The 7614-nt window shown below is 47.6% G+C and overlaps 1 non-coding gene across 1 annotated transcript; it reads left to right on the top strand.

Moving 5' to 3' along the window:
* The first annotated feature begins 2484 nt into the window (after positions 1–2484).
* TRNAA-UGC lies at positions 2485–2556 on the top strand. The gene has a single exon. It is a non-coding gene; the product is annotated as a tRNA-Ala (tRNA).
* Positions 2557–7614: the final 5058 nt, after the last annotated feature.

Genomic DNA, 7614 nt, shown 5'->3' with positions numbered 1-7614 from the left:
AGTTCTGCCTAGCCTGCTTGATGGCCCATTAAAGACCATCAGCTCTACAATTGACCCATTGAGAGAAGGCAGATACGCCTTGTAACTCAGCAAGGAATGCAGGGACTTGCCTATGGACAGAACTCTAAGGTTTTTCTATGCCACGTGCTGGACAGAGTGTCCTTGGGACAAAGAAAGCAAAGACCACATGGCAAGAGACTATAAAAGGCTGATGCCTCATCTCCATCTTGTCTTCAATCCTGCTTCATACCTCTGGAGAGACTTTGCTACAAACTGAAGCTCTGTACAAAGGACTGAATGACCCATCCCAGCTGTTTATTGAACCTGCAGTTTATTCCATCACTGCTACAAGCCTGAACCAAGAACTTTCCCATTACTGTATGTGAAGGGTTAAAATCCATGTGCATGTTATATAACAACCTGGTCTATGGATTGTGGCAGCTCTTTTCCAGACCCGAAGTCCAGACTATGGTCTAGCCCACTATGACTGTTTTGATGGTTTAAATTACACTCACAGGCACTGATGATATTACTGAAAGTTTGGGAGTTAGGAGCTGGTAGGTCAGTGGCCCAGTCCCCTCACAGATGACCCCGTCCCTGTGGGACAGGGGCAGGTCTGAGCTCTCACACCAAATGCCTCATTGTGGCTGCCAGAATCTGTGGGCAGCTCGTTTAGTTTATGCCGAGGGTTGAGTCCTGCTTCGTGCACCATGTGTGAGAATGAAAATCCTAAACCGCCCTTTGAAATAACAAAAGCAGCAGGACGTGTTATTGTCCCTGCCCCAGAGCAGACAGACCGATGGAGAAATGCCATTGAGACCAGGGTAATACTCCACTGCCGTTCTGACATTTTTTACTTGTTACACTCCCTCCCAGCCTTATGAGGTATCAGAGCCTGGTATTGAGCCTGAGCCGAGATGTCTACACAGCAAATTTACCACCCCACAGCCCAGGAGCCTGAGCTGGTATGGGGCAGCTCTGGGTGTTTCATTGCAGTGTGGACATAAGCCTATTGTGTTTCATTTCTTAGGTTCTGCTGCCATCGTGTGGCCATTTCCTTCCCCTCCTTTCTGTCCAAAGCGCAGAGCCCAGTTCCTCCAGGGGGAGAAGGACGTCTTCCTTCTTTCCTTCCTCAACAGCCCCTTCCCTGGAGAGTCCTTTGCTGGGGTCTGGGTGGGGAACAGCTGTTTCTGAGGATTAATTTCATATTAATGGTGTTGATCTATAGATTTTACAGCCAGACTAGATCACTAGGTACCTCTGCTCTGACCTGATTCAGAACAGAGTCCAGAGAATTTTACCCAGTGACTCCTACATCCACCCCAAGATCTTCTGGCTGAACGAGGAGGGTTCATACAGAAAGTCATCGTGTTTGGGTGTAAAGGTGTGAAATGATGGGGAAATTGGCCCCTCTTTCAAGTTTAAATGTTGTCACTTCTACACCTAGACCGGGGTGGCCAACCTGAGCCTGAGAAGGAGCCAGAATTTCCCAATGTAACTGCCAAACATGCACCTTTGTATGCAACTACTGAGTCAATTGTGAACCTTCCCATCATTGTCCTTTGCTCTTAACCCTGAGGCTATTGCCCCATCATGGGGCCATTTCCCGCCTCTCTTTCATACAGAAGCACAATTTTCTTTGCACAGACACAGGAACAGCAAGATCTTTCTCTGTCCCTTGTGCAAAGCAGGGGGCCAAATTCCATGGAAACAATGGACAAGCAGGGGGCTCTGGGCACATCCAGCCCTGGCCGTGAGATGTTCCCTCCCCTCTTTCTTTATGCCCCTGTTGTTATTTCATGGATTGTCTGGGATGGGGGAAAAGCTGAGTTCACTCCAGGTGGAGGGGAAAAGAACCCTGAAAATCTCAGGACCCAACCCTGCTACCAGGATCACTGAGGTGCTGGGAATCTGCCTGGGAAAGGGACTGTGTGAATTGTCAAGGTGGGGAATGAATAACAATCTACAACTAGATCCACCTCATTAAGCACCGACACAGGCTAATCCTGCTGCCGATAGAAGGGAAACTGGGAGCCATTCTTTGCTGTTCAGCCATGGAAACAGTGACCCAATTGCACCGCAGTGAATGTGCTGGGGAAAGCTGGACTTCACAGGCAGGTGGAAATAGCAGATCTTAGAAATACCTGGAGCTTCCCACACCACTGCTGCCACCAGGGTGAGGGGTTGAGCTGCTCACAGCATCCCCCACCATGACCTTGCAGCAGGGGATTGCCGCACCCCCAACCCAATACAGGGGAGCTGGCTGAGTGTATCTCTGCACCCTGAGACCAGGGCACCCACTCTCTCTGCCCCACACATAGAATCTGGCCCTGCTGAAAAGTGACCCCTATGAACAAGTCACCTCCAGGAGAGCAGGATTGGTCCTCAGAGAGGGGAATGGGCTTCTCGTGAAGCTTATAGGTCACTGGATGCACTGGAAACAGGAGGGCTCTGAGTGTAACCCATAGCAAACACAACCTGCTAGGGGATGTAGCTCAGTGGTTGAGCACATGCTTTGCATGTATGAGGCCCTGGGTTCACTCCCCAACATCTCCATAATCATTTTTTCATCCTGCTGCTTTGCTCATGCCCAGAGGGGATGTGGCCCACCAGTCTCCCTGCACCAGTTTCAGTCCTGCTTAGTGAAGGGCAAGTGACAATTGCATGGAAGGTCTGGGGGGGTTCTGCTCCTAAGTCACCTCGGTACGTTTAAGATTCCCACCCACTGTGCTGCTTGGCACAAGGGTAGATGAGAAGGGCGAATCCTCCAGCACTGGAGGGAAAAGTCCCATCTGCACAGACTGAGAGGCAAGGAAACAGAGGGGCAGTCAGTGCTCAGGGAGGAGAGAGGTCAGTGATTTACTCCCAGCAGGGGACACTGTCTTTTTGAGTATCAGATATCAGAGGGGTAGCCGTGTTAGTCTGGTTCTGTAGAAGCAGCAAAGAATCCTGTGGCACCTTATAGACTAACAGACGTTTTGCAGCATGAGCTTTCGTGGGTGAATACCCACTTCTTCGGATGCAAGCATCAGAGGGGAAGCCGTGTTAGTCTGGATCTGTAAAAGGCGACAGAGTCCTGTGGCACCTTCTAGATTAACAGACGTATTGGAGCATGAGCTTTCGTGGGTGAATCCCCACTTCATCAGATGAATGGAGTGGGAATTCTGTGCCTGGCTAGCCAACTACAAAAGCAGTTTCTCCTCCCTTGGTGATCACATCTCAACTGCTAGAAGAAGGTTTCATCCTCCCTGATTGAACTAACCTCGTTATCTCTAGACTGGTTCTTGCCTGCATACTTATACCTGCCCCTGCAAATTTCCACTACATTCATCTGACGAAGTGGGATTCACCCACGGAAGCTTGTGCTCCAATAGGTCTGTTAGTCTGTAAGGTGCCACTGGACTCTGTCTTTTTGAGGCGAGTGCTGCTGGCTTGGGATGGTGCTGACGATGGATAGAAAAAAGGCTGGAGTCAATGGCAGATGGGACCACAGAAGGGGAAGGGGAATGGCAGCCCCACAGAAGGTCCTCGGTGCTCAGATGCCCCCAGTTATTGCACCCAGGCCTGTCCTAGAGAGAGAAAAGACACCGAGGGACCCAGCCCCCCTACAGTGATCCCATGGACAAGAACCTGGTTAGGAGTGGGGTGAAGGTTCCCTCTGGGCAAAGGGGAGCTGAAATCCCTCCGTGTCCTGGAATTTAAGCAACAAAAGCTTCAAACCCTGCATGGGTGTGGGCTGAGGTGCATCAGCAGAAGGTTGGGCAGGACAGGGGCAGGAGGTTTGTATAATTTTTGGTGCCCAGAATGGGACCAAGTCCTGCCCCACACACCTGTGTAAGGCTCTGGGAAGGAGTTTGGGTGTGGGAGGAAGAGGGGTTGGGCGCTGGGAGAGTTTGGGTGCAGGGTCTGGGCTCAGAGGGTTGGGGTGCAGGAGTGGGTGTGGGGGGCAGGCTCTTGGAGGGAGTTTGGGTGCAGCTGTGGGGTCTGGGCTGGGGGTTCTGGGTGCAGGAGAGGGTGAGGGGTGCAGTATTTACCTCTGGCATCTCCCAAAAGCAACGTGCACCCACCTCTGGCAGCAGCCCATAAGCGGGAGGGCCTCGGGCGTCTCTGTGCACCGCTGCCCGCAGACTCCACCCTTGCAGCTCCCATTGCCACAGCTGGCAGTTGGGGCAGGGGCAGCATGTGGAGACCCCACCACCCCCACAGTTGTTCTTCTCACAGCTGGCTGATGGGGGGCAGCAGGGGAAATTCCCAAATCTGGGGGAATCTCTCTGTGCCCCACTGTTAGTTCTCCATCCTTTCTCCCCCTAACCACGCACACCACTCCCCATTATCAGTGTTTTAAAGTAAACCCTCCCTCCCTCCCTTTATGGGATACAGACTCTCTGTGACAGAGACTGACTGGGGCTCCTCTCTGCATGGCCCCAGTGGGGAAGGAAAGAGACTGGGGGAGGGGGAGAAGATGGGCAGAAGGAGTCTAATGGGGCAAAGCCAGAATAGAGGAGATTTTCTTCCTGTTAAAATGTACTGGAGTCTCATCGCTGAAAAGCCGCATCTTGAGTTAAGTTTGAACCAGCAGCCTTTCAATTACCAGGCAAAGGTGTGAACCACAGAGACTGATAACTGCCTGCTTCCCAAATGTGTTTAAAAAACATCTTCAGGGGTGCAACGGGTTAGTGCAGAGGGGCCATCTGTTGGGGTTATGAGTTCAAGCTTTCTCTCAAGCCCTTGTTTCTCTTACCTGTGTAGTTTGTTTTGCCTAATTCATATACAAAGTGCTATACTAGAAAAAGGAGAGTAAGTTCTAAAATGTAGAGGTGGGTGCATACTTTAGAAACATCGCCCCTATGCTGCCATTAGTTCCATTAGATTGTTTACTGGAAGGGCAAATTGATTTCCTTGCTACTGAGAAAGATGCCAGGACAGGTCTGTGGGCACCAGAGCTCTCTGCTTCTTCCAGCTCCTTCCCTGCTCCAGTCACTGCTGTAGGAGGATCCTATATGCACTGAGCCTAAACATTTTCCTGGGCCTTCTTAGCATAGTTGGCAGCATGTCAGTCTCATACTCAGTAGGTCCTGAGCTCACACCTCAGAAAAGACAATGGTTTTCTGCTCCCTGCTTCAGATTTTCTAAAGGAAATCAGACAAAAGAAGCTATAGGAGAGTGGTTCCTAGACACTCTAACACACACAGATTTTTCTAAGGCATTAACTTTTTTTTCTCTGTGGAGTTTGTATTCTCCATAGAGCAAAATAAAACAAAAACATGCAAGTCTAAGACTAATACAGTATGAAACTCAATACAGATAACATCTCACCCTCAGAGATCTTCCAATAAGCTTCTTTTGCAGACTAGACTTATTTCTTGTCTGGGTCCAATCTTTTCACCTGGTATAGTCCTTGTTCCAGCTCAGGTGGTAGCTAGGGGATTTCTCATGACTGCAGCCACCTTTCTTTCTGTTCCACCCCCTTAAACAGCTTTGGTACAAGGCAGGAATCTTTTGTCTCTCTCCTGGGGAAAAGCCCCAGGTTTAAGATGGATTCCTGTACCAGATGACATGGTCACATGCCCTGTGAGACCCCAAGCCTTCATTGTTCCTGGCCTGACTCACAGATGGTGCAGGACAGAGCCATCTCCAGTCAATTGTCCTGGTTAATGGGAGCCATCAAGAGTCCAAACCACTATTAATGGCCCACACTTTGCATCATTACAACAGGACCTCAGAGTTATAGTTCATATTTCTAGCTTCAGATACAGGAAAGATCGGTTCATACAAATAGGCTGAACACACACAGTAGATAATAAGCTTTGTAATGATACTGCACAAAAGACCTTTTGCATGAAGCATGTTCCAGTTACATTATATTCACACTCATTAGCATATTTTCATAAAATCATCAACATCACAGCAGGGAAATGGTTTTACTGCGGCACCTGGGAGCAGTTGAGTTTCATGTTCAGGCTCTGCTATGAGTTCCTCCAGGTTTCCATAAGCACACAGGGCCCTTTAGCGGGTACTCTCGATACAGGAATGGCCCAGATACAATGAAGTGATGGGAATTGCATTTTCCTTTTTAATTTTTGAATTTCCAATGACATTTCTGTTTGTGATTTTGTTTTGCTTCGTATAACTGTGTTTTCTCAGGGACTTGATATTTACCAGGCTAACTAACAGCTAATAACGGGAGACTTCCAAGCAGGGCGTGGGCGAGCAGAAAAGAACTGTAAGAGACGCTGGTTTTCGACCTTGTGTTAGATAAGAATAGAATGCAGATTGTAGCAGAAATTGCTGAGAGAAGTAAGCTATCAGAAAGGAATATGTACAAACAAAATGTAGTTGTTGCTCCTTACTGTATGTCACAAAAGGTATAAATGCTTGCCTTAATTGTTTACCTAACCGAGATCTACCTCGGGAGGGGAAACTCTGCCTGTCTGTACTCTCCCGAATAACTGCAGTTGCTCGAAATAAACAGCATAATATAACAACATTTAACATCCCGGTGGTGGGAAGAACATCTCAACAGCCCAACACTGTGGCATTTGATTTCAAAAAGGAGAACTATACAAAAATGAGGGGGTTAGTTAAACAGAAATTAAAAGGTACAGTGACTAAAGTGAAATTCCTGTAAGCTGCATGGACACTTTAACGACACCATAATAGAGGCCCAACTTAAATGTATACCCCAATTTAAGAAACACAGTAAAAGAACTAAAAAAGAGCCACCGGGGCTTAACAACCATGTAAAAGAAGCAGTGAGAGACAAAAAGACTTCCTTTAAAAAGTGGAAGTCAAATCCTAGAAAGGAGCATAAACATTGCCAAATTGTAGGTGACAAATCTGAGGAACTGTCACAGACTGAAGTGTCACTAGAGGAGGTTTTGGAATTAATTGATAAACTCAACATTAACAAGTCACCAGGACCAGATGGCATTCACCCAAGAGTTCTGAAAGAACTCAAATGTGAAGTTGTGGAACTATTAACTATGGTTTGTAACCTGTCCTTTGAATCGGCTTCGTACCCAATGACTGGAAGTTAGCTAATGTAACGCCAATATTTTAAAAGGGCTCTAGAGGTGATCCTGGCAATTACAGACCAGTAAGTCTAACATCGGTACCGGGCAAATTAGTTGAAACTATAGTAAAGAATAAAATTGTCAGACACATAGAAGAACATAAATTGTTGGGCAAAAGTCAACACGGTTTCCGTAAAGGGAAATCGTGTCTTACTAATCTATTAGAGTTCTTTGAGGGGGTCAACAAACATGTGGACAAGGGGGATCCAGTGGACATAGTGTACTTAGATTTCCAGAAAGCCTTTGACAAGGTCCCTCACCAAAGGCTCTTACATAAATTAAGTTGTCATGGGATAAAAGGGAAGGTCCTTTCAAGGATTGAGACTGGTTAAAAGACAGCGAACAAAGGGTAGGAATTAATGGTAAATTCTCAGAATGGAGAGGGGTAACTAGTGGTGTTCCCCAAGGGTCAGTCCTAGGACCAATCCTATTCACCTTATTCATAAACGATCTGGAGAAAGGGGTAAACAGTGAGGTGGCAAAGTTTGCAGATGATACTAAACTGCTCGAGATAGTTAAGACCAAAGCAGACTGTGAAGAA

Source organism: Mauremys reevesii, linkage group 14 (genome assembly GCF_016161935.1).
Source record: "Mauremys reevesii isolate NIE-2019 linkage group 14, ASM1616193v1, whole genome shotgun sequence".
Lineage (NCBI taxonomy): Eukaryota > Metazoa > Chordata > Testudines > Geoemydidae > Mauremys > Mauremys reevesii.
The sequence above is the reverse complement of the archived record's forward strand: the minus strand, read 5'-3'. Positions and strand labels throughout refer to the sequence as shown.